The sequence below is a fragment of the Lagenorhynchus albirostris genome, chromosome 8 (assembly GCF_949774975.1).
Source record: "Lagenorhynchus albirostris chromosome 8, mLagAlb1.1, whole genome shotgun sequence".
Classification (NCBI taxonomy): Eukaryota; Metazoa; Chordata; class Mammalia; order Artiodactyla; family Delphinidae; genus Lagenorhynchus; species Lagenorhynchus albirostris.
This window is the reverse complement of record NC_083102.1, coordinates 92,726,792-92,746,690: the sequence shown is the minus strand read 5'-3', so window position 1 is coordinate 92,746,690 and position 19,899 is coordinate 92,726,792. Positions and strand designations below refer to the sequence as shown.

General features: G+C 43.8%; 1 long non-coding RNA gene and 1 other non-coding gene across 3 annotated transcripts in view; one reads left to right on the top strand and one right to left on the bottom strand.

Moving 5' to 3' along the window:
• The window catches only part of LOC132524847 (uncharacterized), a 56,234-nt gene extending 38,077 nt beyond the window's left edge, over window positions 1-18,157 (top strand). The window contains exons 7-8 of one of the 2 annotated variants that reach the window (XR_009542061.1): window positions 4,348-4,554; window positions 16,684-18,157. This is a non-coding gene — a long non-coding RNA (uncharacterized LOC132524847). The remainder of the gene's footprint in view (window positions 1-4,347; window positions 4,555-16,683) is intronic. The other variant, XR_009542062.1, reaches the window with a different exon arrangement.
• Window positions 7,424-7,530, bottom strand: LOC132525011 (U6 spliceosomal RNA). Its single transcript, XR_009542146.1, has one exon. It is a non-coding gene; the product is annotated as a U6 spliceosomal RNA (small nuclear RNA).
• Window positions 18,158-19,899: the final 1,742 nt, after the last annotated feature.

Genomic DNA, 19,899 nt, shown 5'->3' with positions numbered 1-19,899 from the left:
AAGTAGCTTTTGAACTGGTTTGGCTTTGAAAAACAAACAAGGTTCCAACAGATGGGCCTGGACATGGAGAGAGAAAGTGTTCTAGTTAGAGGAGTAACCTAAATAAAGGCCTGAAAGTGTAACAGGGAAGAACCTTTGTATTCTATTACAAGTTAATCACCAAAGGGATGTTGCCTATAAGCTTAAATTACACATAATGACCCATCTCTGGAACCCCTGCCTCCCAGGTAATGAGCATTAAGCTGAAATACCTTTGTTTAGCTACAGGAAACATCCTGACCATGCAAACCTATGAATGATTGCAGGAAGGAAGAAATTAACATATCCCTTCTGGAGGCTGTCTGGGAAGCAGGAAATGTTTGACTTTACTCCCTCCCCTCTGAGAATAAAAGAAGCCTGAATTCTAACTTGGACAAGATGGTTCTTTAGGACACAAGTCCACCGTCTTCTCTGTCCGCTGGCTTTCCTAATAAAGTTGCTATTCCTGCCCCAACACCTCGTCTCTCAATTTATTGGCCTATTGTGCCAAGAGAAGTGTGAGCTTGGACTCAGTGAGGAAAGTAGCAAAGTAACATGTGAGTTATAGGCCCTTGTGATCCTACTCCAAGTACTGTTTGTTTGTGTTGCGTATCCTTATATCTTGACATGGAAGCCTGTAAGTCAGGGGTCCCCAACCCCCGGGCCGTGGACTGGTACTGGACCATAGTAGTACTTCCATGTTAGGAGCCGGGCCGCACAGCGGGAGGTGAGTGGTGAACGAGTAAGTGAAGCTTCATCTGCCTCTGCCCGTCACTCCCCATCGCTCACATTACCTCCTGAACCATCCCCACCCCCCGACCCTCCAGCTGTCGGTGGAAAAATTGTCTTCTAAGAAACCAGTGCCAGACTGTTGGGGGCCGCTGCTGTAAATGGCGGTTCTCAGATTCTAGCCTGCATCAGAAACCTGGGGGAGCTCGTTAAAACCAAGTGTCAGACCCCACCCCTAGGGGTTCTGATTAGGTAGGTCTAGGGCTGAGCCTGAAGATGTGCTTTCCTGGTAAGTTCCCAGGTGATGCTGAGCTGCTGGTCCTAGGACCCTACTTGCAAAACCACAGCCCTACAGGGGTGTCTGCTACAGAGGAAGGATGGGGTCTAGCAGTCTTCTACTGAGCTGGCCTTCAGAAAGGGGTAGTACCTGAGAATAGTGCCAAGCCCATGGTAGGTTTTCTTGTGCATGAACTCCCTTCCTCTCCTGGCTTCTTTCCTGCAACTACCCAGAAGGGCTTAAAATTTGTAAACATGCTTCATGTGGTACTTCTGCTTCCAGACTTTTAAAAAAAGTCATAGACACGGTTTGCCATCAGCAACAAACAAAGCAATAACATGGAATGGCACGCAGCCCACAACACACTCAGGGAATCCTAGGGTGTCACTGAAGAGAGACAAAGGAAATTGGAGACCTTTTGGAGCTGACTCTCACAGTGAGTTTGTGTCTTTCTCACAAATTAAATTCTCCAGCACCTAAGAATATCGTAATGAAACTCCTATTTACACATACTATTGATTCTTTTGTCTTAACCACCTTTTTAGAGTGACATCTAGGTGAAACTGAGTAGCACATACTTCTTTGAAATAATTCACTTGCATCAACTTTCCAATGATTAGCAAAAAATCCGGGAGGAATACAATTGGAATATCAGTATGCTCTGAAAGAAACATGTTTTTAAAAATAGAAAATACCAAAACTAAAAATTCTCCTCTGTACTCCAAAATTAAACAGTGAAAAGTGAGGCAAACACAAACACACACATACACATACATTTGGAAGCAACACTGCAAAAACATTCAAGTTAAAATTGAACTAAAATCTAATTAAGAATATAGAGCAAAAACTCAAAGCTTGAATGATCAGAATAACTTCTGTCTGCTGACCAGCCCTTCTAAGGGATAAGGCCCTGTCTACAGATTCTGTGGCCTAACTGGCTAAGGCTTGTATCACCTGGCCCTGTGCCCACACCCCCTGCTGTGGTTTACTGGGCACTTGGTCCAAGGATGGCCTATCTCAGGCTCCCCAGAAACCTATGGCATGGCCAGGCTTGGACCCCTGAGCTGAGCCAATCAGATTGCTCGTCCAGGGGTTGGCAATTTGTAAATCAAGGGAGTAAACCGAGGCAGGCTGGGTCAATGGAGGATGAGGACTAAGTAAGGGCTCACTGTGGACCGTGGAGTTGAGGGTCTGAAGGAGCCCGGTTGTAAAGAGAGGAGGACAGATTCACAAGAAAGAAGCAGAGAGTCCATGGGGCTGCTAAGGGAAAAAGGGACAGACTTGTTCTGGACGGTTCTCAAGTCCCAGTGCACATGTATCCTTAGAATCAACTCCCTTTTCCTTGAAATAAGTAACTCATGTGGGTTTCTTTAAAGGGACCTGATGCAAACAGCAACTGTGTTTCTAATTGCTACCATTGTTTTTAGTTAGGAAAGCAAAGCATTTATTTTAAAACAATCCAGCTTATATACTGGGGGAAAAATGGTTTAGAAGCAGGCATGGATCTAGGTTTGGTGAGGCCTGAAGCTTATACAGATTGGGTGGCCAGCTTTCAAAAAAAATAGGAATGCCAAATTACCCATAAAAAATAGGTACAGGACCCTAGAAGGGGCCTGTGCGCATGAGGAGACGTAAAGCCAAGCTTCATTAACTTCACGGTCTATTCACCTCTGTTTAGAAGTGAGAACCTGATCCTCAGGGGCAATGTGACTTTAGATACTTCCTTCTCCAGCAATAACCAAGTTTAATTTAAGTAAAAAGTGCCCCACAAAGACATTATACTATCCTCATGCCTTACTTGTGTGTTTTCAAGCTGTAGCTAGTGAACCATTCGTGGGCATGGACAGCATTTGTTATAGGATGAAATAGAAAAGAATAGAGGAGAAAACCAGGTGTATCACATGATAGATGAGTAACTGCCGTCTTGTGAGACTTTTGCTTCAGTTTTACAAATAGATATGCCAATGGGTCTCACACTGTTTGGTCTCAGGATCTCTTCACACCCTTAAAATATAGAGAGGGGGTCAAAAAGTTGTTGTTTATGTGGGATATTTCTACTGACGTTTACTGTATTAGAAATTAAAACTGAGAATTCAAAATTTTATTTTAAAATTAATGACTGATTTGTTTATTTATTTATTTATTTCTGTGTAAATAAATGTTGTGATCACCCCAAGGAGGCAGAGTGAACCCAACCGTTGAGTATCTAGGTGGTGACCACTACCAAGGGTCTTTCTTCTCCTGCTTTGATTCGCTAACTGGTTCTGTTGCCTGCTGGCAGGCATGCATTCTGAGCTGCTGCCTGCTGACTGGCCAGTGTGCTCTTTGAGCTGTGTTGCTGCCTGCTAGGGAGCTTACACTGAGTTGGCTGCTTTATGCTGCATCTGCTGAGTCTGCCCAAGCCTCTGTTACACATGTCATCAACCTCAGTTGAAAGTTTTAATAATTGATGTTTAAGGCCTGGAGAATGTCATTGAGGCCCTCTTTCAAGTAGCCCTGGGTCATTTGTCTCACAACCTTTGCCAGATGCTACCATGCTGGAAGAGGTCACCCCTCTCCAGACCTCATGGCTGCTTGGTGAGGCTTGGGGTCGATACAGTGAATAGCAATGAGAGTTTGAATGGTTTACAGACATCATTGCCATCACTATACGTCATGGAGCTCTCTGGAGAGCTGCTGCTTTTTATCCCTTTATGGGGTCATCCCTAACTGAGGACAGGACACAGTGTCAGCACAATTAGCTGGACTTCAGGCAGTCATCTTAGCCCTGATCCCTAGCCAACAATCTGCTTCAGCTGCGCATGTTTACAGATGCGTGGGTTGTTCATTGCCAATAGTCAGCCATCTGGTCCAGCCAAGTGGCAGCAACAATTCCTTATCCAAGGTTGCATCCTTATGGGTCAAAAACTCTAGGAATCTCTTGCTTCACAGATACCCAAAATATAAACCCAAGGTCACACATATCTCTGCACCTACGAAAGCCACAATACGAGGGCTCACCAAGACCCTTCTTATCTCCTTTGCAGTTCTAAATATTATTGATAGCGACCAATGCACACATTTCACTTTGCAAAATACAGAACACTGGGCTCTTAAGGCATTCAACAGAACTTTCACCTCCCTAACCAGCCTACAGGCTTCATAGAACACCATAATGGTTTGTTTCTTACAAGTTCAAATTCATTTGAATGAAACATGGCCACATTTCAGTCATCAGCCCAATATCAAGGGTGAATTTTAATAAGGAGTCTGACCCCGTTGTTGCTATTTGAGTGTTGACAACTTCCAGCCTCTGTGCCTGACCTGGCCCTCTCGCCCCACAGCTGAAGCCAGTTACAAAGCTCAAGGAGCTGCCTGCCTTTGTGCCAAGGAAAAGTTCAGCCCACGCACGATCTGGTCCGCGTGAGGGAGCCCTCACTCCAGCCCCACCCCTAACCACCAGAAGACTCCAGTCGCCTCTCCCTGCTTTCTTCAGCTGTTTTTGGACCTTCTTTGGAGCCTGCCCTGCTCTTCCCAGAAAGCCTGATTATGTGAGTAATAGCATTCTTCATACCCTCTTAGTGTGTGTGGTGTGTTAGTCTCAAAACTGGAGTCAAATTTTGCTTGTGGGATCCATATACTTCCATGGGATGACCAGAGCAATAACAATAATAAACCCACTTCATGTTAGGTAAAACGATAACACTTTAAAACAATAATAGGGCTTCCCTGGTGGCGCAGTGGTTGGGAGTCCGCCTGCCGATGCAGGGGACGTGGGTTCGTGCCCCGGTTCGAGGGGATCCCGCGTGCCACAGAGCGGCTGGGCCCGTGGGCCATGGCCACTGAGCCTGCGCGTCTGGAGCCTGTGCTCCGCAACGGGAGAGGCCACAGCAGTGAGAGGCCTGCGCACCGCAAAAAATAATAATAATAATTTATTTTTGGCTGCATTGGGTCTTCGTTGCTGCACACGGGCTTTCTCTAGTTGCGGCAAGCAGGGCTACTCTTTGTTGCAGTGCACAGGCTTCTCATTGCGGTGGCTTCTCTTGTTGTGGAGCACGGGCTCTAGGCATGTGGGCTTCAGTAGTTGTGGCGCACGGGCTTAGTTGCTCCACGGCATGTGGGATCTTTCCGGACCAGGGCTCGAACCTGTGTCCCCTGCATTGGCAGGTGGATTCTTAACCACTGCGCCACCAGAGAAGTCCCAACACATTTTTAAAAATAAAAAATAATGATCTTCTTCAAAATAGGGAAGCATTTAGTGAGAAGAATGTGGTTTTTTTACATTAAAAATGTTTTATTAAGGCCTCGCCTAATAGAAGACAGTTTGATTCTCACCTTCTTTTTCATTAGTCTGTTGCAAGGTGTTGTTCTGGTTAAAGTGTTTGAAGAAAATTCATCCTCACCGTTATGTAGTTAGCAAGGGGAAGAAAATTTTGTTTTTAGATGATTATTAGATAATTGTGACTATTGCGTGATACTACCCCCAGTGCTTGACAAGTGGTGGTTTCCTAAGTTGCAATGTGTAATCTGAAACCATATCAATGAACTTTTCCTACTCGGCTACATTAAGATCCATCTTTTGCACTTTTTTTTCTTTTTCATCTTGCACTTTGAATAGATATTTTACCCATGCTTGGTTTTTTAACATCATGGATTGATAATTTGGGAAATATTGATTAACTGAGTTATGCAAGTCTTATAAAAGTTAACACACTTCATTATGTAATATAGAAAAAATTACCTTTGGAATATGACTATAGATCTTATTAGAAAAGTCTTACAATGTTGGGAACCTGTCAAGCTCATGGTGGTTAGGCACAAGTTTTCCAAAATTTCACTTGTCACTTGAAGGCTCAAATTTTATCATGGGCAACAAACGCTGTCAGTTGTCTCCACTTTATTCAGTTTCGAGGAAATGCCTACCAAATACTCAGATGTGAATAACTCTAGTTTGGGCAGGTGTTCTTTGACGTATAAATGGTATTTCATGAAAAATGCAACTCGTTCAGTTTGCAAGTCAAGGGCTTTTCGTGGACAACTTCAGGATGCAACAAAAGCGCTTTATGCCTGTTTATGTCGTACACAAGATATTAAGATGTGTATGCAAGGATCAAGATTTGATAAAATTAATGACTTCTTACTGCTTGATCAAGAACATTCTTAAATGATACTGGCTTTTTAAAAAAAAGTACATGGAGATAAAGAATGCAGTAGCTGCTGGTGGTTTGGTGCCACTCCCTTGATTGGTATTGAGGCACCAGCAATTTTAAGAGACTAGGAATCTGGAGTCAAGTGTTCTGTTCCGGCCCCTATGCTACCCAGCATAGAAATTTCCATGTAGCAGAGGCTCAGTAAGTATTTTTTAGGTGATTGATGCACTGTGTGACCTTGGGAAATCACTTAGCTTCCCTGGGTTTCAATTGACTATAAACTGAGGTGAACCTGGTGATCCTTAAGACTGAGAAACAGCGATGATTCCCCGTTGTTTCGCTTAAAATAAAAATTTGCCTTTTAGGTCTGCCTGTCACTATCTCATTCCTTTGCTAACTTAAAAAGAGAGCTTTCATTCCTTTCTAGATTCAAGTAAACAGTAGGAGTTTTATTTATTTTTTCCCAACCTTCCTAGAAATAGAAAATCCTTTGTAGGTATACTGTCTCCTACATTTGGAAACATACAAGTGGATACAGGTGGTCAAACCCTAAAGGCTGCTCCCCTATAAATGTGCATTTCTGTAAGGGAGCAGAGCACATTGATAATCTGATGTGTTAGTTCACCTGTGGAGAATAGTATCTTCTCATCTTTTAAATTGGTGCTAGATGATTGGCAACATCCATTAAAATCCTTATAAAAGACACCCGCTTATTTGGAGGTAGGTGAAGAGAATGAATCCAAATCAAATGAAGAACCAAGAGGTGAACAATTTTTTTAAAAATTTATTCGGGAGTTCCCTGACGGTCCAGTGGTTAGGGCTTGGCGCTATCACTGCCGTGGCCTAGGTTCAATCCCTGGTCGTGGAACTAAGATCCCGCAAGCTGCGTGGTATAGCCCCCTCCAAAATTTTTTTTTATTGAAGTATAGTTGATTTATAATGTGTTAATTTCTGCTGTACAGCAAAGTGATTCAGTTATTTACATATATATGTGTATATATATTCTTTTTCATATTCTTTTCCATTATGGTTTATCACAGGAGATTGAATATAGTTCCTTGTGCTATACAGTAGGACCTTGCTGTTTATCCATTCCATATTTAATAGTTTGCATCTGCTAATTCCAAACTCCCAATCCTTCCCTCCCCTATGCCCCCTCCCCGTTGGCAACCACAAGTCTGTTCTCTATGTCTGTGAGTCTGTTTCTGTTTCGTAGGAAAGTTCATCTGTGTCATATTTTAGATTCCATATATGTGATACATGATATTTGAAAAACATGGAACCCTTCATGAATTTGCATGTCATCCTTGTGCAGGGGCCATGCCAATCTTCTCTGGACCATTCCGATTTTAGTATATGTGCTGCCGAAGCGAGCACAGGACGGGGTTGAAGTGGGTCCCCCTCCTCCCCTCCAATTCCCGTCTATCCGTGACCTATGAATGTGACCTTGTTTGGAAACAGGACCTTTGCAGATGTAATCAAGTTAAGATGAGGACACGTTGGATTGGGATAGGCCATCTTATAACGAGAGGGAGACAGAGACACAGACACAGAGAGAAGAAGGTCATTGAGACCGTGGGGGCAGAGACTGGAGTAATGGAACTTCAAGCTGAGGAAACCCAAGGATGGCCAGTAACCCCTGGAAACTAGAAGAAGCAAGGAGAGATTCTCCCCTACAGGTTTCAGAGCGAGCATGGTCCTGCCAACACCTTGATTTCAGACTTCTGGCCTCCAGAACGGGGTGAGAATCGTTACTCTAAGCTACCTCATTTATGGTGCTTTGTTACAGCAACACTAGGAAACTAATACAGCATGTTAAAAATCAGCCATTTGAGAAAAGTCAATGTCATTAACTCTAATTAGTTCTTAGACATCTCTAGGTCTGAGATTTAGGTGGAAATATTGCCTTATGCCTGTGACCTTTAAAGATATGAGTTTTTAAAAGATAACAGTGAAAACTCAACGAGTTGCCATGTCAGGACACCTTATAGGTATAACCTGGGTTTTTCTGACCCTGGTCACTGGTTCCAGCTCCCTGGAAAGACCCATTTTCCTCCACACATTTTTAGAAGCCCCCAGGGCAGGGCCCTGACTGGGTGATGCAAGGGGTACAGGGCAAGTGCTTCCCTAAATGCTGTGCCCCAGGGTTTGCCCTTACTGTACTTCTAGCCCCACCCCAGAGTGCTCACAAGTGTGCATGAACAAAAAGTCATTGTCGAAACCATACCAAAGACACCCTGGATGAGACTTCCCCGGTGGGCAGTTAGAATCTGCATTTCATGAAACTTTCCAGGTGACTCTGAGGCTGACCCAGGTTCCCTGGCTCTATTTGTTCCAAGTATTAGGCCTCTTTTTTTTTTTTTTGGCCATGCCAAGGGGTTTGTGGGATCTTAGTTCCCTGACCAGGTATTGAACCCAGGGCCTCAGCAGTGAAAGCACCCAGTCCTAACCACTGGATCTCCAGGGTCACAATGAGGCCCAGAAACATGATTAAAAATATCTTTTTGCCTTATACTTGCCATATTCACATGGGTTTAAAGTGCAAATATTCCAAGGAAAGATAACACATTGTCATGCAGCAGGGGAGCCTGGGGGACCTAGGGCAAAGGAGAGGTTGGAAATGAAGAACAAATGAAAGAAAGACTGTATAAGCTCAATAACAAAAAAACAAACAACCCAATCCAAAAATGGGCAGAAGACCTAAATAGACATTTCTCCAAAGAAGATATACAGATTGCCAACAAACACATGAAAGAATGCTCAACATCATTAATCATTAGAGAAATGCAAATCAAAACTACAATGAGATATCATCTCACACCAGTCAGAACGGCCATCATCAAAAAATCTACAAACAATAAATGCTGGAGAGGGTGTGGAGAAAAGAGAACCCTCTTGCACTGTTGGTGGGAATGTAAATTGGTACAGCCACTATGGAGAACAGTATGGAGGTTCCTTAAAAAACTACAAATAGAACTACCATACGACCCAGCAATCCCACTACTGGGCATATACCCTGAGAAAACCATAATTCAAAAAGAGTCATGTACCAAAATGTTCATTGCAGCTCTATTTACAATAACCAGGACATGGAAGCAACCTAAGTGTCCATCAACAGATGAATGGATAAAGAAGATGTGGCACATAGATACAATGGAATATTACTCAGCCATAAAAAGAAACGAAATTGAGTTATTTGTAGTGACGTGGATGGACCTAGAGTCTGTCATACAGAGTGGAGTAAGTCAGAAAGAGAAAAACAAATACCATATGCTAACACACATATATGGAATCTAAGAAAAAAAAAAGGTCATGAAGAACCTAGGGGTAAGACAGGAATAAAGACACAAACCTACTAGAGAATGGACTTGAGGATATAGGGCAGGGGAAGGGTAAGCTGTGACGAAGTGAGAGAGTGGTATGGACATATATACACTACCAAACGTAAGGTAGATAGCTAGTGGGAAGCAGCCGCACAGCACAGGGAGATCAGCTTGGTGCTTTGTGACCAGCTAGAGGGGTGGGATAGGAAGGGTGGGAGGGAGGGAGATGCAAGAGGGAAGAGATATGGGAACATATGTATATGTATAACTGATTCACTTTGTTATAAAGCAGAAACTAACACACCATTGTAAAGCAATTATACTCCAATAAAGATGTGAAAAAAAAAGACTGTATAGTAAGGAAGGTACAAAGAATTAATGAGATTTCATTTGCATGAAATATCCAGAATAGGCAAATGCACAGAGACTAAAGGTAGATCAGTAGTTGCCAGGGGTTGGGGAGGCCAGGGAATGTGGAGTAAGTGTTTGATGCATTCAGAGCTTCCTTTTGGGGAGATGAAAAAGTTCTGGAATCTTCAGTAGATGAGTGGATAGGTACAGTGCGGTACATCAGACAATGGAATATTATTCAGCACTGAAAGGAAATGAGGTATGAAGCCATGAAAAGAAATGGAGGAAACTTAAGTGCATATGACTAAGTGAAATAAACCAATCTGAGAAGGCTACGTACTATGTGATTCCAACTATAAGACATTCTGGAAAAGGCAAAACTGTGGAGACAATAAAAAGATCAATGATTGTTAGTGAGAAGGGAGAGGTTGACTACGTGGGAGCACAGAGGGTTTTTAGGGCAGTGAAAATACTCTGTATGATACTATAATGATGGATGCATGTCATTACACATTTGTCCAAACCCATAGAATGTACAACACCAAGGGTGGACCCTAATGTATATATGGACTAAGGTGACTCAAATGCCTTGGTAGCCTATCTAAGTAAAGCAAAACCTAGCCACTCAAATCCCAGAAAATAAAATTTAAGAACAAACAGTCAGGACTTCCCTGGCGATCCAGTGGTTGAGACTCCACGCTTCCAATGCAGGGGGTGTGGGTTTGATCCCTGGTCAGGGAGCTAAGATCCCACGTGCCATGTGCCAAAAAGCAAAAAAACAAAAAAACACAAAAACAAACAGCTAGGTTTGCCCCCCAAAAGCAACTGCTCAAGCTATAGCCAATCAAATAATTTCTTCGCTTTCTTTCCAAGTCTCCTCCTATAAAAGCCTTTCTACTAGCTCCTGTAGGTGGAGTGCTTCTAACAGCTTTTGGTTCGGTACTGCCCGATTCAAACTGATGTTTGCTCAGATAAACTCTTCAAAGGTGTAATGTGCCTTAGTTTATCAGTTTATCTTTTAACAATCACTATGTGCTGGGTGTGCACACAGTTGGGAAGAACAGCTCTAGGACACCCTCCAGCTCCAGGATGCTGTGATGAAAGTGACCAGACAGTCAACAGAAGACTCAGAGGAAGTCTCAGGTTGTTAATTAGATTTTCTGAATCCATGAACACGTTCTCTGCCAGCCTACCGAAATGTGGCATTTTTTTTTTTGCACCTTGGTTTTATTCACTCTACAATTTATTTCAGAGGTATTTTCATATCAGCACATTCTTAATGATGCATTACAGTCAAATTTGCTATAAAAGAGCATGAATTTGTGCCAGTACAATTGATACATTAGGGAACTATCTGAGGATAATGGGAATTTTACATTTGCTTATGCATGATTTCTTCTGCAAGAAACGCTAACTGAACACAGAAAACCACACACTGCTGAAATGAAGCCATGGAAGGAAACTGCACACAGGTACACACCTCCAACATCCTCCAGGGACCAAGTTTACTGCTGTGTTATGAGCTACACCCTGGCAGATGTGGTCCTTTTAAAGAAAAGACTCCACCTACGGAAGGTGGAGTCCACCGCGCCCGCCCCGATCTGATTTCACTTCTGCAAACTAAATGCCTGAACCTCTTTTTTCTGGACAGCTCATTCCAGAACACTGGAACAGTAAAATCACAAGTAGCTGAGACATTTGAAGAGGCTTTCAAACTTCTTAAATGCAAGAGAATCATATTTCCTTCTGACATTAAAAGGATTCTGAACTCATACGTGGGAGGATCAGATTAGCGCCATCGGAGGAAAAGTGACAAAACTATGTGGCCAGGAGGGGGCGCCTGGCGTGCGTGCAGCTGGGAGCCTGGCAACGGAGAAGCAGCTTTCTGGAAAAGTGAATCCCGTGAGCCATGACCTTCCAGAGAAGTGAGGTTCCTCCAGCATTGCTGGCAGCAAGGAGACTGAGGGAGTGCGGGGTTTGGGGTGGGAGGGATCTTACTGGCCCAACAGCAAACCAGAAAAATGAAGAATGACTTTTTTTTTTTCATCTCCCACTCACTCTTCAAATAAGTTGGAGGTTCTTAAACTCCTTGGGGTGTCCAAGAATCACCCAAGATGTTTTGAAATTGTAAATGTAATGATGGACCCCAACCCAAGATTCAGATCTATGAAGTTCACATTAAAAGAAGCATCCCAGGGGATCCTGATGTAGGTGTGGTCCTTAGGTCACAGCCATAATTATTTTAGGAGAAACAAGCCCATTTCACAACTTCAGGTTTGTGATACGCATAGAATAGGATAGTTATACAGGTAGTTGTAGAAGTCCCAGTAGGGGACTATAGTTAGAGAGGGAAACCTAGGAAACTTTGGGAGACCACTGTAAGTTAATGATGGCTCAAGAAAACTATTGGAACAAAGCAGCCTTGCTTAACTATAAAGCCATAAATAAAAGTACAAGATATGCCCCAGGCCATTAGATGGAAGAAAAATGTCCCCACCCTTCTACTGATTTGAATAAGTGCTATGATAATCCTAGTTTGACTTCATAGGGTCAGACACTCTCCTGCCTGATATGAAGAAGGAACTAGTGATGTAAGCCTCACATCTACTGGAATAAGGCCGTCTTTTCCCCTCCCCCTTTCCTTTGACCATAAAATTGTAGCCCACTTAATCCTCAAGGCAGAGCTCCCTCGCCTGCCCGCTTGCATCTCTTACAAGCCTCCTAAGTTAAGAAATCTACTTCTTTCCTATCACTTTGCCTCTCGCTGAATTCCTTCTGCACCGAGACGCAGAACCTGAGCCTCAGTAAGTCCAGACGTCAGGTTAGAGTCCCAAGCAGGGCTTTGGCCCGGTTCAAATCCTGGCCACGTAGGTTGAAGTCCCAATCTGGGTTTTGGCCGGGTTTGAGCCCCGGCTGCGTGGGTTCGAGTCCCAATCTGAGTTTTACACGGTTTCAGCTTGGGCATGATAACTGACATTGAATTTCACTTCTCAGTTTACAAAAGGCTTTTATATCACAGGTCTTGTTTGGGACTCAAAATGACCCCTTTCTCTTTTTTTCGGTCATGCTGCGCAGCTTGTGGGATTTATTAGTTCCCCAAGCCCTCGGCAGTGAGAGCACGAAGTCCTAACCACTGGGCAGCCAGGATATTCCCCAGAATGACCGTTTTATTGAGGTAGAAACTGAGGAGTCTTACAAGCCAGCCCACAAGCCCAGTTCCCACTTCCGAATCCCATGTCCTCAGCCCCAGGCAGCCTCACTGGGGGCCCCATCAAAGAGAGACCACGCCTGGGTTACCTCAGTGCTTCTCAAAACATGAGAATATAATCAATAAGCTCCAAGGATATACTATACACTGGGAATATAGCCAATATTTTCTAATAACTATAAATGGAGTATAACCTTTAAAAATTGTGAATTGCTATGTTGTACACCTGAAATTTGTATACTATTGTATAATTATACCTCAATGAAAAGCAAATAAACCAAAAAACGCCATGAGAACCAGAGCACCTGGGAACTTGTATACAGTACAGTTTTGGGGTCTCTACCCCAGACCTATGGGCTCTGGAGTGGGCCCCAGGCATCTGTGTTTTAACAGGCCTCCCCAGGTGATGCTAAAACTTGAGAACCACTGGGTTACCTCAACCAGACCCTAAAACCTAATGGCATCCTCAGGGGCAAAAATTGCAGAGGGTGGAGGGGTGGGAAGGGTGAGCTGGGGCCAGCCTGTTTCTCAACCTTGCCCTCTAGTCAAGGGGAAACCAGTGCCTTGGGGCCTGCCTATTCTTTCTGCTTCTCGGAATGGGCACACGAGATTTCCACCCTTCTTCCCAGGAGGTTTATCTGATAGCGGATCAGCTTTTTCAGAGCCTGCCTGATTCTAGGCCCACTCTCACCTCCCACAGGCCATCTGGATGCTCTGAACTTCAGCCCCAGACCCGGCTTGGGGCCTGGCACAAGCTACCCCTAAGGGGAAGGTCTGAAAGGAACACCAGCCCCACCCTCCTGGGACTGCGTCATCCATGGCTTCATCTGCCTGCCTGGGTCCTCCTGCTGGCTCACACACACTTGTAATTCTGGTTGTTTGGCTCTTTTTTTTTTTAATTTTATTTTATGTATTTTTTTTATACAGCAGGTTCTTATTAGTTATCCATTTTATACATATTAGTGTATATATGTCAATCCCCATTCCCCAATTCATCACACTGGTTGTATGGCTCTTGAAAGCTGAGAACTCCCTGCTCCCACAGGGAGATATCTGGTACCTTGTCTTGTCTGCAGAGCCTGGCTCCAAGAGCTCCTTTGTGATAGCTTTCCTGGTAACTGCGCCCCTCCCTGCCCCCCGCTGGCTTTCCAGGAAAAGTGAGCCAGCTCTTCCTCTGGGCTCCCATGACCCCTTGGGCTTACCTCATAGTGTTTACCTCACTGCACTGTAAGTCTAGTGACTTGCCTGAAATCCTCTTTGGATTCCCAGTATCTGTGTCTGTTCCTGGACCAAAGTAGCGTGTCAGTAATTGTGTAACAGGGAAGAGCAAAATCTGACTCCATGTTGGATCTGTTTCTTTGACTTTAACCTTTGCTTTTCGTTGCTTTTGTTATTATAATCATCCGTAATGGCCTGCCTCAGGGAACCCTGCCCCTCTGCCTGAATGTTAAACTAAAGTGCCTTTGTTCAGCTCACAGGGAGACAATCTGACCCTGCCCACCGGTGGATGGCTGCAGAAAAGAAGAAACTAACACATCCCCTCCCTGAGGCTGGCCAAGCCAGGCAAAACTAATGGCCCTTTTTACTTTACTTCCTCACTGCCTCCCCCTCTCTGATCTATAAAAGAAACTGGCATCCAGACCCTGATAAGATGGTTTTTTGGGGACACTATAGTCTACCATCTTCTTGGTCTGCCGTCTTTCTGAATAAAGTCGCTATTCCTTGCCTCAGCACCTCGTTTCCAGATTCATTGGCCTGTTGCGTGGTACACAAAGCGAGCTTGGACTCAGTTTTGTTAGATGGAATGAATGTCTGATTGCCTTTGATCAGTGTACCGTGCTTTATGCATCTAGATTGCTAGTACGCAAGGCAGCAGTGCTGGGGCTCAAACAAATGAGGATGCCTGGGATGGGGAGGTGAGCCAGAGCATTATCACTGCCTCCTGGGTCTTTCTTATGTTAGGCTGAACAATTTAGACCCTCCCCTGCTGTCCATTCCTTTTACCTTTTGGGAACAAGTGCAGTATCCCTGGACCCTTGCTCTCCAAACCTAGGCTTCCAAGTCTTGCTGACGGTTGAGGTAACAGCCCGTAGCTGGGTTCTCAATAAGGAGAACACATAATTTATCACCTATATTGTAGCACTGCGGAGAATGAGGGGGGAGTATTAGTAATGGCACCAGGACAACAGGCACAAATGGGGAGGGTCGCAGGAAAACCAGATGTGTTCACCCCATCTCTGAGCCACATGGGTGCTTGTGAGACAGGAAGGGGGCAGGACACAACCTTTAAAAGAATGACAGCCATTGAGGACACGACATAAATTGGTTAGAACGAACGAGGTCCAAGATGGCTGATGAATTGACTTCCACCAGACCTTGAGCCTCAATATATGCTCATTGTAACACATCAGCATGCTAAATGACACACTCACAGGTGCCATGACAGTTCCAAGGCCGACCATACAAAGTCAAAAAGTGGGTGGTGGTCCAATTCCTGGAAATCCCCACCACTTCCCCCAAATAGCTGGAATATTCCTCCCACTCATTAGCCTATGAAATTACCCACTATAGAGACCCACCCCTATAAAAACTGGCAGCACTATACCTTGGGGCCACTCTCACCTTCTGAGATGGCCCACACTCTGTCTATGGAATATATATCTCCCTACCTTGGGGCCACTCTCACCTTCTAAGATGGCCCACACTCTGTCTATGGAATATAGATCTCCCTGAATAAACCTTCTTTCACTTTACTGTGGCTCGCTCTTTAATTCTTTCCTGTGCGAAGCTAAGAACCCACACTTGGCGGCCGTCCCAGGGACTCGCCTGAGACGTGGGATGTGACCATCCTCTCTGGCCCCACGCGTTTTCCTGCAACACTTGGGCCTACGTGCATTCAGGAGCTGGGTTTGGCTAGGCTGAGCCCAGGTCGAAGCTGGACAGGGTGAGGGTGGAGAGGCAGTGAAAGGTCTCATGGTTGAGGCAACCAGCATTCTTCCATGGGAACTAGTGCCAAATTTTGAACTGTGGGCAGGCCAGCTTAGAAAAAAAATTAAAGGTCTTATCTGATCTCCAGCTGCCTCAGTTATCTCAGTTTTGGCATTTCCTCTGCTTTCTCAGTGGGTTACCTGTCAGGGCCCCTACCACCCATTTCCCCAGATGCTCAGGGACCCCAGGAAGTCACCCAACCTAATTATAACCCCCAACCTGTCTAGCTCTTCTGTTAAAAAGCCTTTTCACATGCTTTATCTCTTTGGTGCCACACAATGGCTTTCTGGGAGGGGAATGACCGGATGTCTGTCATAGAAACACAGGACACAGCAGAGTGTGAATCAAAGGAATCCTGTGTGTATAAACATACCCTCTCCCTCACTAGGCTGTCTTCTGCATGATCAAACCATTTACTCTCTTACTGCATCCAATTAGAGGGTGATGTTATTCCCATGAGAAAATGCTTGTCATATTTCAAAAGGGCCCCTTGAAGAAGCAGCTTCTCATGTGTACACTTACAGATGGTTACATGCTTAACAGAGGGAGGAACCCAAAGCTTAACTGTTCCAACTTGCTGCTTATTAAATGTAGTTTAAAAATAAGATAAAGTTAATCTGCAAGGATGATGCTAAAAAATATATTTTTATTTCTTTTTAGGTCACGCCACAGGATGCGGGATCTTAGTTCCCTGACCAGGGATTGAACCCGTGCCACCCGCAGTGGAAGTGTGGAGTCCTAACCACGGGACCGCCAGGGAAGTCCCAAAAGTATTTTTATATATTGATCTTTAAATGTTAATTTCATTAGTAATTCTTTTTAATTGAAGTATAGTTGATTTACAATGTTGTGTTAATTTCCACTCTACAGCAAAATGACTCGGTTATACATATATGTACATTCTTTTTTATATTCTTTTCCATTATGGCTTATCCTAGGACATTGACTATAATTCCCTGTGCTATACAGTAGGACCTTGTTGTCCATCCATTCTCTATGTAATGTAGCTACAATGCCAGATGTCCAGTTCAGTATGGGGCCCAGGGAGAGTTAGGCCACGGCACTGGCCCTCATTTCCACAGCTAGAAGGAGGCCACCCTGGGGCTGGGACTCAGTCTCCCTGGGCCCACACCACCTTGCAGCCAGGGCCGCCTGACTGCCACCCCCAGCCCATCGCATTTGCTTGGGTCCCCATCAGCCAGAGTGGGAAGAGCATCATCTCAGCAGATAATCCTGCCTGCACTTCCCCAGTCATGACTCATCTCAAGACACACCCCTCACTCAGCACATCCCAGCCCTGCATTCTTTTCCCTTCTCTGAATGTGCTAAGTCCCTCCCACCTCAGGGCCTTTCCCCATGCGGGTCCCCTGCTGGAAAGTTCTTCAGCCTTAGAGGCTGAATCTCTCTCCATAGAAAACTGAAAGCTCTATACATGTTTCTGAGGATCATGTGTCTGTTTTCTCCACATTTAGTAGTAACTGGTACAGAATAAGTACCTAGAAATGGCCCAGGCTTTAGGTGTTCTTTCCCGTCAGCCTGAGTAGAAACTTGTGCAGGGACTCGTGAGCTGGGAAAGCTTCCAACACTGCCATGCAATTTTGGATTTCTCCAGAAATCCATGTTATCTTTGTACCACCACAGAATGAAAAGCCAAGGGGACACGTTCCTAAGCAACTATGAAAGTTCTAAATAGTTGTTTACAAACAAAAGAGACAAGTAGAATTTCTATAACATACTGAATTTCTGAACAGCACTCATTTATTTCTTTCATACAGTGTCATTGAAAGACCTCCCTGGAAGAAGATCCTATTCACAAAAGCAACCAAAAGTATAAACTACCGAGGAATAAACTTAAAAATAAATGCTTAAAAATGATATGAAGAAAACTGTAAAACTTTGTCAAGAGACATGGGATTTTAATAAACACGGAATGAGAATCAGCAAAATTAAGATATTAAATTAACCTGTGTGTTTTGCACTATCCAAGTCAAAAATCCTAACGTTAACTTTTCTAAGATGTTTACCAAATGATACTAAAGTACATCTCTATGAAGAATAATATGCAAAGATAGCCCAAAAATTCTGAAAAAGAAAAATAATGAAAAGGGGGACATGGCCCCCTCCAAACATTAAAGACATGCACAAGAATGTTCGTAGTAGCATTATTGATGATAGCCAAAAATCATATAAAATCCAAATGCCTATCAACAGTAGAATGGATAAATTACTGCATGTTCGTAAACTGATCTACTATACAATAAAGGATGAACTCCTGCTACACCCAAAAACGTGGGTGAATCCAATAGGTAAAAATATGAGTGAAAAGCCAGTCATCAAAGAGTACTTACTGTATGATCTACAGTAAGATTTAAAGGAAGGTAAAACAAATCGAGTGTGATAGAAATCGGAAGAGAGGTCACCTTTTAGGAAAGCAATGACTGGTAGAAGGCACAAGAGATGCTTCTGGTATGATGTTGCCCGTGACTATTCACTTTCTAAAAATTCAATATTAGAATTAAAAAAAAATACATCAATGAAAATGAGCTCCCACTATACTCATCAACATAAGTTCACAAAGATAACATTGAGTGAGAGAAATCAGACACAAATGAGTACACACTGGATGATAATGTTTATATGTTAAGAGAGAGTCAGAATCAATCTGTGATGTTAAACGTCAGAAGAGTTGTTATGTCTGGAAAGGTGAGAGCAGGAAAGGTTGGGGGGAGGCCTTAGAGGGGTGGAGGGGGATCATACTTTTCTATTTCTCGATCTGGGTGGTATTTACACAGGTGTGCTCCCTTTGTGATACTTGATCAAACTGTCCACTTATAACTTATGCACTTTCTCTATACATGACATACTTGAATCTAAAAGGTTGTTTTTGGAGCTCTTTCCTTTTGCCTCCTTGCATTCGAGAAAGCAGGATGGGTAGCCAGCAGCTCTTCTGGAGCCATTCGAGAAAATTCAGCCAGGGTTCTTGCTCTGGTTCTTGCTCTACCTCTGCTCAAACCAGCACAGTAGGATCCGTCAGTACACAAAGGATATTGGCTTCATTAAACTGGACCAAGTAAACTTCCTTGAATGGGTCATCCAGGACATCCTTACAGCAGAAACAATGCTAGCTGTTTGTACATAAAATTAAAAAAAAATTTTTCAGGGACATCCCTGGTGGCGCAGTGGTTAAGACTCCACACTCCCAATGCAGGGGGCCCAGGTTCAATCCCTGGTCAGGGAACTAGATCCCACATGCATGCTGCAACTAAGAGTTCACATGTCACAACTAAGGAGCCTGTCTGCTGCAACTAAGACCCGGCACAACAAAACAAACAAACAAACAAACAAATAAATATATATTTAAAAGCCTTTCAAAAACAAAATAAAATAAAACAAAAGTTTGTTTTTTAAGAAAGTTACGTGCATTCCCTTTGACTTGGCAATTTCACATTTAGGATTTTTTCCCCTAAAGAAACAAAAGCACCCAAAGATGTACAAAGATATGTATTGAACACTTTATAATAAATAAAAATTAGAAACAACGTAGATGTCTAACGATAGAGGAACCAGGTGAATAATTTAGGACATGTGTACACTGAGATACTACCCAGCCAACTGTACATGGTATAGATCTACATTTTTATTTATTTATTTAATTTATTTATTTTTGGCTGCGTTGGGTCTTCATTGCTGAGTGCGGGCTTTTCTCTAGTTGCAGCGAGCAGGGACTACTATTCGTTGAGGTGTGTGGGCTTCTCATTGCAGTGGCTTCTCTTGTTGCGGAGCACGGGCTCTAGGCACGCGGGCTTCAGTAGTTGTGGCTCGCGGGCTCTAGAGCGCAGGTTCAGCAGTTGTGGCGCATGGGCTTAGTTGCTCTGA